The sequence below is a fragment of the Aplidium turbinatum genome, chromosome 2, assembly GCF_918807975.1.
Source record: "Aplidium turbinatum chromosome 2, kaAplTurb1.1, whole genome shotgun sequence".
Lineage (NCBI taxonomy): Eukaryota > Metazoa > Chordata > Ascidiacea > Aplousobranchia > Polyclinidae > Aplidium > Aplidium turbinatum.
In genome coordinates, this window is record NC_137473.1 from 43,254,358 (window position 1) to 43,262,443 (window position 8,086).

The window sequence follows — 8,086 nt, forward strand, 5'->3', positions numbered from 1 at the left end:
ATTATGCAATGCCTTTCATAATCCAATCAATTTTATTCATATATTTTGTCTTTCTCAGTGTTCAAACGGCTCCGCAATGACCTGTCAATTTTCATCGCTTCCCCAGTAACATACGGCCACTTGGACCCAGACAATAAAATCCATCGTTTGTATATTGATTCAACGTCTGCAGACGTTGAATCAATTTTAAAATGACCGATTTTGCTGTCTGGGAAGAGGCATGATAGATGATTTGGGTTTCTCTTGGACTGAACCAGTGACAGTTGTCTAACCTATGACAGGATAGATGCCTCTCCACTGGCTGCTCCTGATATATTGTAACACAAAGTACATTATGCTGAAATGTTAAGAAGCTGACGAAATTATCTTGGAAGTGCTCAACGACTGAACAACGATACCCTATCTTGTCTGTTTAACTGACGAGACCAGTAAAGAACCACGTAGAAGCTTTTAGTTTTCATCAGCATTTTTGTCTGATTTTTCTTTCATCATCCACATCAGTCTATTTCTCCTAGCAAAATCGGCAAAGTAGGTTTACCTCAAGAAGCACACACAAATCTGCTGCTTCGAGATCTCAATTTTACGTAAAAGATTGATGTGAACGATGATGCTACTGCTTGATCTTCCCAGTTACTGCTAAGAAAATCTTCCTCCACGAAACGATCTCTGACGTAGCTGCTGTTCTGCCTCCGTTGCTTGGCCTTGCTGCTGAGTTGCATTCGACCAATGGCAGCCTGCAAAAAAACTGACCTTTGTAAACTGTGAATATTTCTCACTTTCCCAGGCCCAGCCGCGCAAAGGCCAAGCATGTGATTTATCTTCGTGTTTGCGTTCATTCGGTTACATCGCTTTTCCGCTCTGAGGTGTCACGTGTCACTGATCTGTCTACAAACTGATCAAGAAATCCTGTCGCTGTTAATTAAACGTCTGTTGGCGTCTCAAAAACTTATCCCGAACCGCCCATGACAAAACAGTAATTGATTGTCGAAGCAAACTTGCTGAACAAGAGTATATAAATGAGAAAATTTCACAATTTTTATTATTTGAAGACATTATCAAATATACAGTATGAACAATATATAAATGTTGAATAATTATTATAAATACTGCCTTTAAAATTTGAATGTTTCTGTTTTTTCGACACATCTTTGGATTATTTTGTTATGTAGAACCTTACTAAGTTAGTCTCGAAATAAGGCTTTGATTGTGACAATACTCTTAAGGATATTTGAATCGGGAGTGCGTGTCGTTTTCTGATGTTGCATCCCTTTGACGATAACATAAAAAATACATGTATTTACATATCACCCAGCTTCCTACCATTTTTAATGAATGTGTGTTGCAGACCTTTGCGCATTTATGGTTTCATGAAACCGTTTTTTTTTCGATGTACTTTGTTTTCTGATTTTTGATAACAATAAACACGAAAATAAAAAGAAATAATTCAACTCATAAAAATACTATCAATATGTTAGATTTTGTGTTATCTGAATTTTTTATAATTTGTATTTGTTAATAGGTCACTTTGACAAAGCTAGTGCATGAATTTGGTGTCCCTCTGTTTGTGTACTAGCCATGGTGCACCTCCTAATTACGTCGAATGTCGAGGTGACATCAACAAACAAATTCCTGATCAAAGAGGCTTCTTTCCGTCATGCTCGCTTGCTTGTCCAGACAAATGTTTTAAAATTGTTAACACTCAACATCAAGTTGGTCAATGTTGATTAGACGTCGTTTGACCACAAAACAAAAAGCAACCATTTAACAATTGTACTTTGTTAACGCATAATAGAATCTCCATTGAAGCGTGACAACCTCCTGCAGCGCCACTGCGTCGTCAACGATGCTATCTTGCGTCTATCTAATCTATGATCTAATAAGTAACATCAATGATGTTACAATAGAGCAATGTCTAACTAACTACCGTGAAAATCAAAGCTAAACATTTCAAACGCTTGTTTCTCTTATAAGATATAACTGTTCTGTAATTGTGTTCTTTGTTTACTCACGATATTTTTTGATTGCTTAGTGATACCTTTGTGGCATGACGGAACCAACCACATGGACTCATTGGCATCCACGCAAAGTGTGGCCTCAAAACTATCTGCCTGCAACGCAAAGGATCTTCACTTTTTTGAGCTCTTTAAAAAGTATTTTGCATGTTCTTCTCGAACCCGACTAAACACGATTTTGTCAAGTTCAAGTAGTTATCCGGATGCCTCACCCTACCTGTACCTGGCGCCCCTACCTTGGGGATCAACAAAAATCTTCATATGTCCGTTTCATCAACAAAATTAACATATCAAAGTGAATCCTTTCGATCGGTGAGTAGACAGCGGATTATCGATGCAGACGCGATACTGATGACCTTATGCGTCGTATTGGGATAGAGGCGCCAGGCCATTATTTACAGACAACTACAGACGGCGCCCTGTTCTTAGCCTTTCGTCTTCCCATTAGATATTGTTATTTTTATTGCTTTATGAAACACTTATCGAAAAGAATGTTCACTCACTGAGCTCGCTCAGGTTTTGTGTTTGTGACGTTAGAGCTCGAGTATGTAATTTGGAAATATTGCAGAGAGTCGACCACTTTTTAGTAATGTTATCTTGTTAACTAAATAATTTATCAATAAATTGGCATTGTTTCATACAACGACGTGCAACCAGGATTTGGTAAAGCAATATATGTGGTAGAGAAGCATTTTAGTTCTTCAAGTAGCCGTGCTCTGATCATGAAGGCAAAGCATTCTTGCGGCTTTTCAGCCCTTTCATAAAAGTTAATTGCAAAATCACTCCAAAGATGTCGTCTCGCTTGTATGTGTATAACTTTTGGAACTAACCATGAGAACTAACTGAGAACTAACTCAATTGGCACTGCCACAATCAGTGAATAAATAACGTCGTGAGGTGATCTGCCACACAGCACAATCACGACTTGGTGCTCAGGGCTGATGCAGGTTTTGGTGGCTCTCACTGTTTGTGCAAACGCGCTTCCATCGAATGGTTGGCAAATTGTCTTCACGTTATAATAGATTGAAAGAGTAGCAAAAATTAAAATGGCGCCACATCCTTTGTTTATATGAGTAAATATTAAATGAAAGAACTCATTTTGCACACAGGCTTACAGGTAGTAAAAACGAATTTTGATCGTAAGAACAAAAAGATTCTATTGATTTCTTCATTTGCTTGATTGAATAGCATGAAAATACGTTTTACAGAAGGATGGAGGGTGACCGCATAAACAATCGTCTTACCACATGAGTGTTCGTTTTTTATCATTCATATTTGCTTTGTTCATTATGCAAACCAACATGGGTATTTATGTAAAAAAAATTCTTTATTTCTGTGTCATCAATAAAACAAGTAAGTACCGTCTACAACGTAGAATCTTACAATTTGCCGGCACGCCATGTATGAAAACAAGTGCTAAAACTTTGTAAGATTTGAAATTATATCCTTCTTTTCAGGTGTCTCAGTGTGGTGTCATTGCTGCAACTTTCTCCCACTAATCAGTTTTATTTTCTGTCGCACGTGTAACATCTGCAAAGCCAAGTTGCAAAGATTTTATTTTTTGATCTATTTTTTTTGTCAATGCCCTTCAAATGTTTATACTTTAATGTATTGAATAAATCAAAACCTTTTGTTTAGTATTTGTTGTATAGAATTTTGCTGTTATCTACAGTGTACAGTAGCTAGAGGAAAATATATACGTTTGAGGTGCAAATTTAGTTCCGCACACGATCCATTGTAACTTGCTGTTTGTCAGCTCTATGACGTTGATAAGTTTTCATCATGTCAAAAATATTGTAAAAAAATTCACAATCAGAAGTCGTGTTTCGTATTATTCATTTTCACGTTGGTTGGTTTTGAATTTTTATCCTCGGACTGACAAAGCATTGATCGGTTATTTCTGATAGTTTCGTATAATTGTAGAGCAGTGGTTCTCAACCGGGGGTCCGTGAAGCGATTTCCGGGGGTCCGCGAAAGTTTCCGAGTTTTCAACATGACGGATAAATTAAGAAATTTAAAAATTGTTTGTGCTTTGTATTAGCCTACAGTGATTCTTAAACTGTAAGTCGCAACGCACTGGTGCGTCGTTTGAAATTGCAAAGGACATTGCACAAAGGTTTGGTTTCTTAACTAAAATATCATATAAATTACTTAAACCTTTTAATAAGGCTATGTTGGCTATGTTCAACTAAATTCTTTTAAGACAACAGATTGATGATCAATGATTAATTTAGAAATACAAACGTTAGTCAGCAGTCTATTACCACTCACAGTTTTGCAATGACTGTGATTATAACGAATTAATATTGATTTCAAATGAAAAAAGGGAGAAATTCTTTGTAACACTCGCAAGTATTCAATTAACTTTTGATAAAAGTTATAGAAAAACATCAAATGAGCATATAGCTTACCGATGTTTGATCCTGTGTGCCAACATATAGCTCATAAGTCATAACATAATTTCGTCAATCTCATCAATCGTCAAGTGCGTTGCGAATTCAGCAAATTCTTTTAAGTGTGTTGCTTTGAAACTTATGTAACATATGATTCCATAAGGAAACGCGATATACCAAAATTTCAAATTGAAATTTTTAGGGGTCCGCGACCGCTTCGAAGACACCAAAAGGGGTCCACCAAGACAAAAAGGTTGAGAACCACTGTTGTAGAGGCTCTTGACGCAGGGTCGGTTAGCGAGATTGGCAGAGTGAAGTTTTTCGATTGTTGAAGTGTTGTTGCTGGGGAACTATTTCATCCATTAGTTGCCGCTGAATGGAGAGCAGTCCTGAAATGCGTTGCTCAAGCGCATACCCCGAGAGTCGAACTTGCGCGGCGTGATCTTGGGCCGAGCGCGTTACCACTGAGCTAACGGGCGGAGAAGTGTTTGTTGGTAGCCTACAGTGGGCTACTGTCTTATCTTGGGCCACACTATATGCCTACTGTTTCAGATAACTTGGCACTGCTTTCTTTTTTCTAACAACCAGACGGCATTTAACATAATAATACGTTAGATGCCGACTGGTTGTTAGGTTTTATTTGTCTATCTCTGATTGTCCAAACAAAGCCATGTTGTGCGTACAGATGGTAAATTTTGCAGCAAAAAATAGTCGTTGTAGGGAGCTAGGGAGCATCAATGCAAACATTGATTTGTCTGATCATTCTCTGATAAACTAGAAATACTGCCCACTGTCGGAGTGTTGCAAAGTGTTTGCGATTCTTTGCAACGGTCCATTTAACATATCTCAAACTTTTAAGATAATTAAATCATGTCATGAAATTATCTACAAGAAGAAAGTAAATTAACTCTTTTCCCGCTGCATTCTTTTTGTTGTGTGCATGTTTGCAAAGACAACATGTAGCAAAAAGTTTGTGGTGATCGACAACGATTGAGAATATTTTAGCCTTTGTTCAGAAAAATGTTGGCGCAAACATATTTTAATTTTTTGAAAAAACAACACTCTTCGCAACAAAAGGATTATTATTTGATTTGACTTTTTTTAATGAGATCACTTAGTTATTTTCCGTTTGGCGTAAGGGTTTAAAAAACATACAACCAAAATTGTAGGATTCTGACGTCTGCACTCGGGAGGAGGTCTTCAGGTAATAATCACGATAATAATAAAATATCATAAATTATTTTTCACAGGTTGCTTGTACAATCATGTGACTGAAATCTCCGTAGGTGATGACTTTCCTTAACTCTCGTAGTTCAACTGTCGTATGTATCGTAGCTGATACAACCTTTGACGAACTACATGCTAAAAACTGTACATTATTAAACGCTGATACTCGAAGATACTGCAAAGTAATGCACGATACTAATTCCTGAGCTGAACGAAGCTGATTTCATCATTTATTAGAGATGGCTTTCATGAATTTCTCGTTTTTTGACGTCACACAACTATAATTATGTACTGTAGCCTAATCATCTTTAGCATGTTATAATTAATATTTATAATCGTGAGTAATTGCCGGCCATTATGCTGAACTTGTGACTACAAATTTTCTAATTCATGTCACGCCTTTATAAAAGTTGGAAGAACACAAAGCGTGCTTCCCCACACAGCAAAACCCGTCATTTTTACATTGATTCAACATCGGCAGCCGTTGAATCAATGTAATTGAATCAATGTAACAATGACGGATTTTGCTGTCTGGGTCGAGAATGACGCTCAGCGGCTTAAATAAAATATTGAGCTAAAACCACGTGAACATACCAACATTGTATGTGACTGAAGAGTGTTGCGTTTTATATCAATGGTGAAGTTTTAATCACAAGGTATGTAAGTTGTTAGCCCAGAAGTAAAGGATCTCGGCTGCTTGTAGTTTCTTTGTTTCAATGCACTTTAGGTTTTAGTGGAGTTTAAATATTATGCATGCGTAATTGTGTAAGACTGCAACAGCTCACAAGTGATTCCAATTCAAATGGCACGTTATATTTGACGTAAATTCAGATAAAGCAGCTTGATTACGGTAAATTAACATATTTTCTCTTACATTCAATGAATTTGAATGTAATTTATAATTTGTAAACTATCACAAAAATAATTAATAAGTTTTTAACGTGATATTCCTAACAATTCCGCGCAGTTTAAAATTTTGATGTCCATGGATAAAAGACAATAAGTTTTATTATTATAAATTGCAGAAAGCTATCATCAATTTTTAGTTTAGTACTTCAAAGTCGTCACTAAAGCGATTTCTCGTCGTCCATGTTTTGTATGTAAGTTGTTTTTCCGGATTATTCATTATCTAAAGCAGCAACTACAGTAGAAAGCGGGCTTGAGAATTGCTATGTTTCCTTTTCGTTACTGATGATTGAGAGCATAGTGGTTATCAAAAGCTTACCACCTTAGAAGATGAAAGATGGCGTTCGTTGAGAAGGACTGCTATAGGTATGACATTGTAAAGATGTCATCAGTCAATGTAATGTCACTTTTTTTAGTTAAGAAAATGATCTTACGTCACAAAGACTGATGGATGGCAGCAGAGTTTAAAGTTCTCATTGTGAAATGTGAAGTCTCAAGGCAAATGGAACATTGAGATAGACGCCACTAAACAAACACTTCAAATGCCAAATGTTTACACGGCTGATTGGTATACAACAACATACAAGTATGTCTTGTCAACAGATAATTTGTTTAGACATATACTAAATGCTTTTAATAAAAGCCCCTAACTTGCAAATTTACATTTTTCATCTCTTCTATGTCGTGCAACATTTTTTAGATGAGACAAAGCTTGTCTCTTACTTGGACATGAAAGTTGACACTTCAGATTGCAACTCTTGTGACTAAATTTTGCCAGAGTTGTGAACATAGCATATCAAAACACAACCCACAATTTTCATGTCTTTCAGCATGATGCAACAAATAGGGCACTATCTCTTACAATGTTTTTAGCTATGCTGCATGCTTTAAAAATGTTTAAAAAAACATACACGACATCTTGCTGCAGTGCGACTTTCCATATAAATATTGCAACCTGTCATATCACTAGCATTTACATCTGTAAGTGTGTTTTGTTGTGGGTGGATGACTTCATCTCAAGATACTTGACTCAGAAACGTAGCCACTTGCGGGAGCTTGCGGAGACAATCGCCCTCACCCGCAAAAAATAGATTTTTTCCCCAAAAAAACATGTTTTTGATACTATTACAACGTTTTAATGACATTGTATTGCATGTTGAATAACATTTCACAAATGCTTAGCTGCATTCAGCAGTTTTATTTTGAAACAAACTCTTTGTTTCAAACATTAACATACATATGTCACCCCAACAGTTGATTTTGCCACCATAAAACTTTCTTTCTAGCTACGTCAGTGGCTGGGTTCTAACTTGAATTTAACTGCAATATGTAATCACATCGATGTGACCTATCTGAAAACTTTCTATTTGTAAACTTATCAAGTACAAGAACTAGTGACACTATAAACAATTTAACAGATAAAAACACGGAACATTGACACCCACGTGGTTGTTGATGTTGGCAGTTAAAAAAAAAAAACAGTATTCCACCCTGGTTGTGACCTCATTGGAAAAGTCAAGTGTTGCATTTCCCAGTTAGAAACCTCTT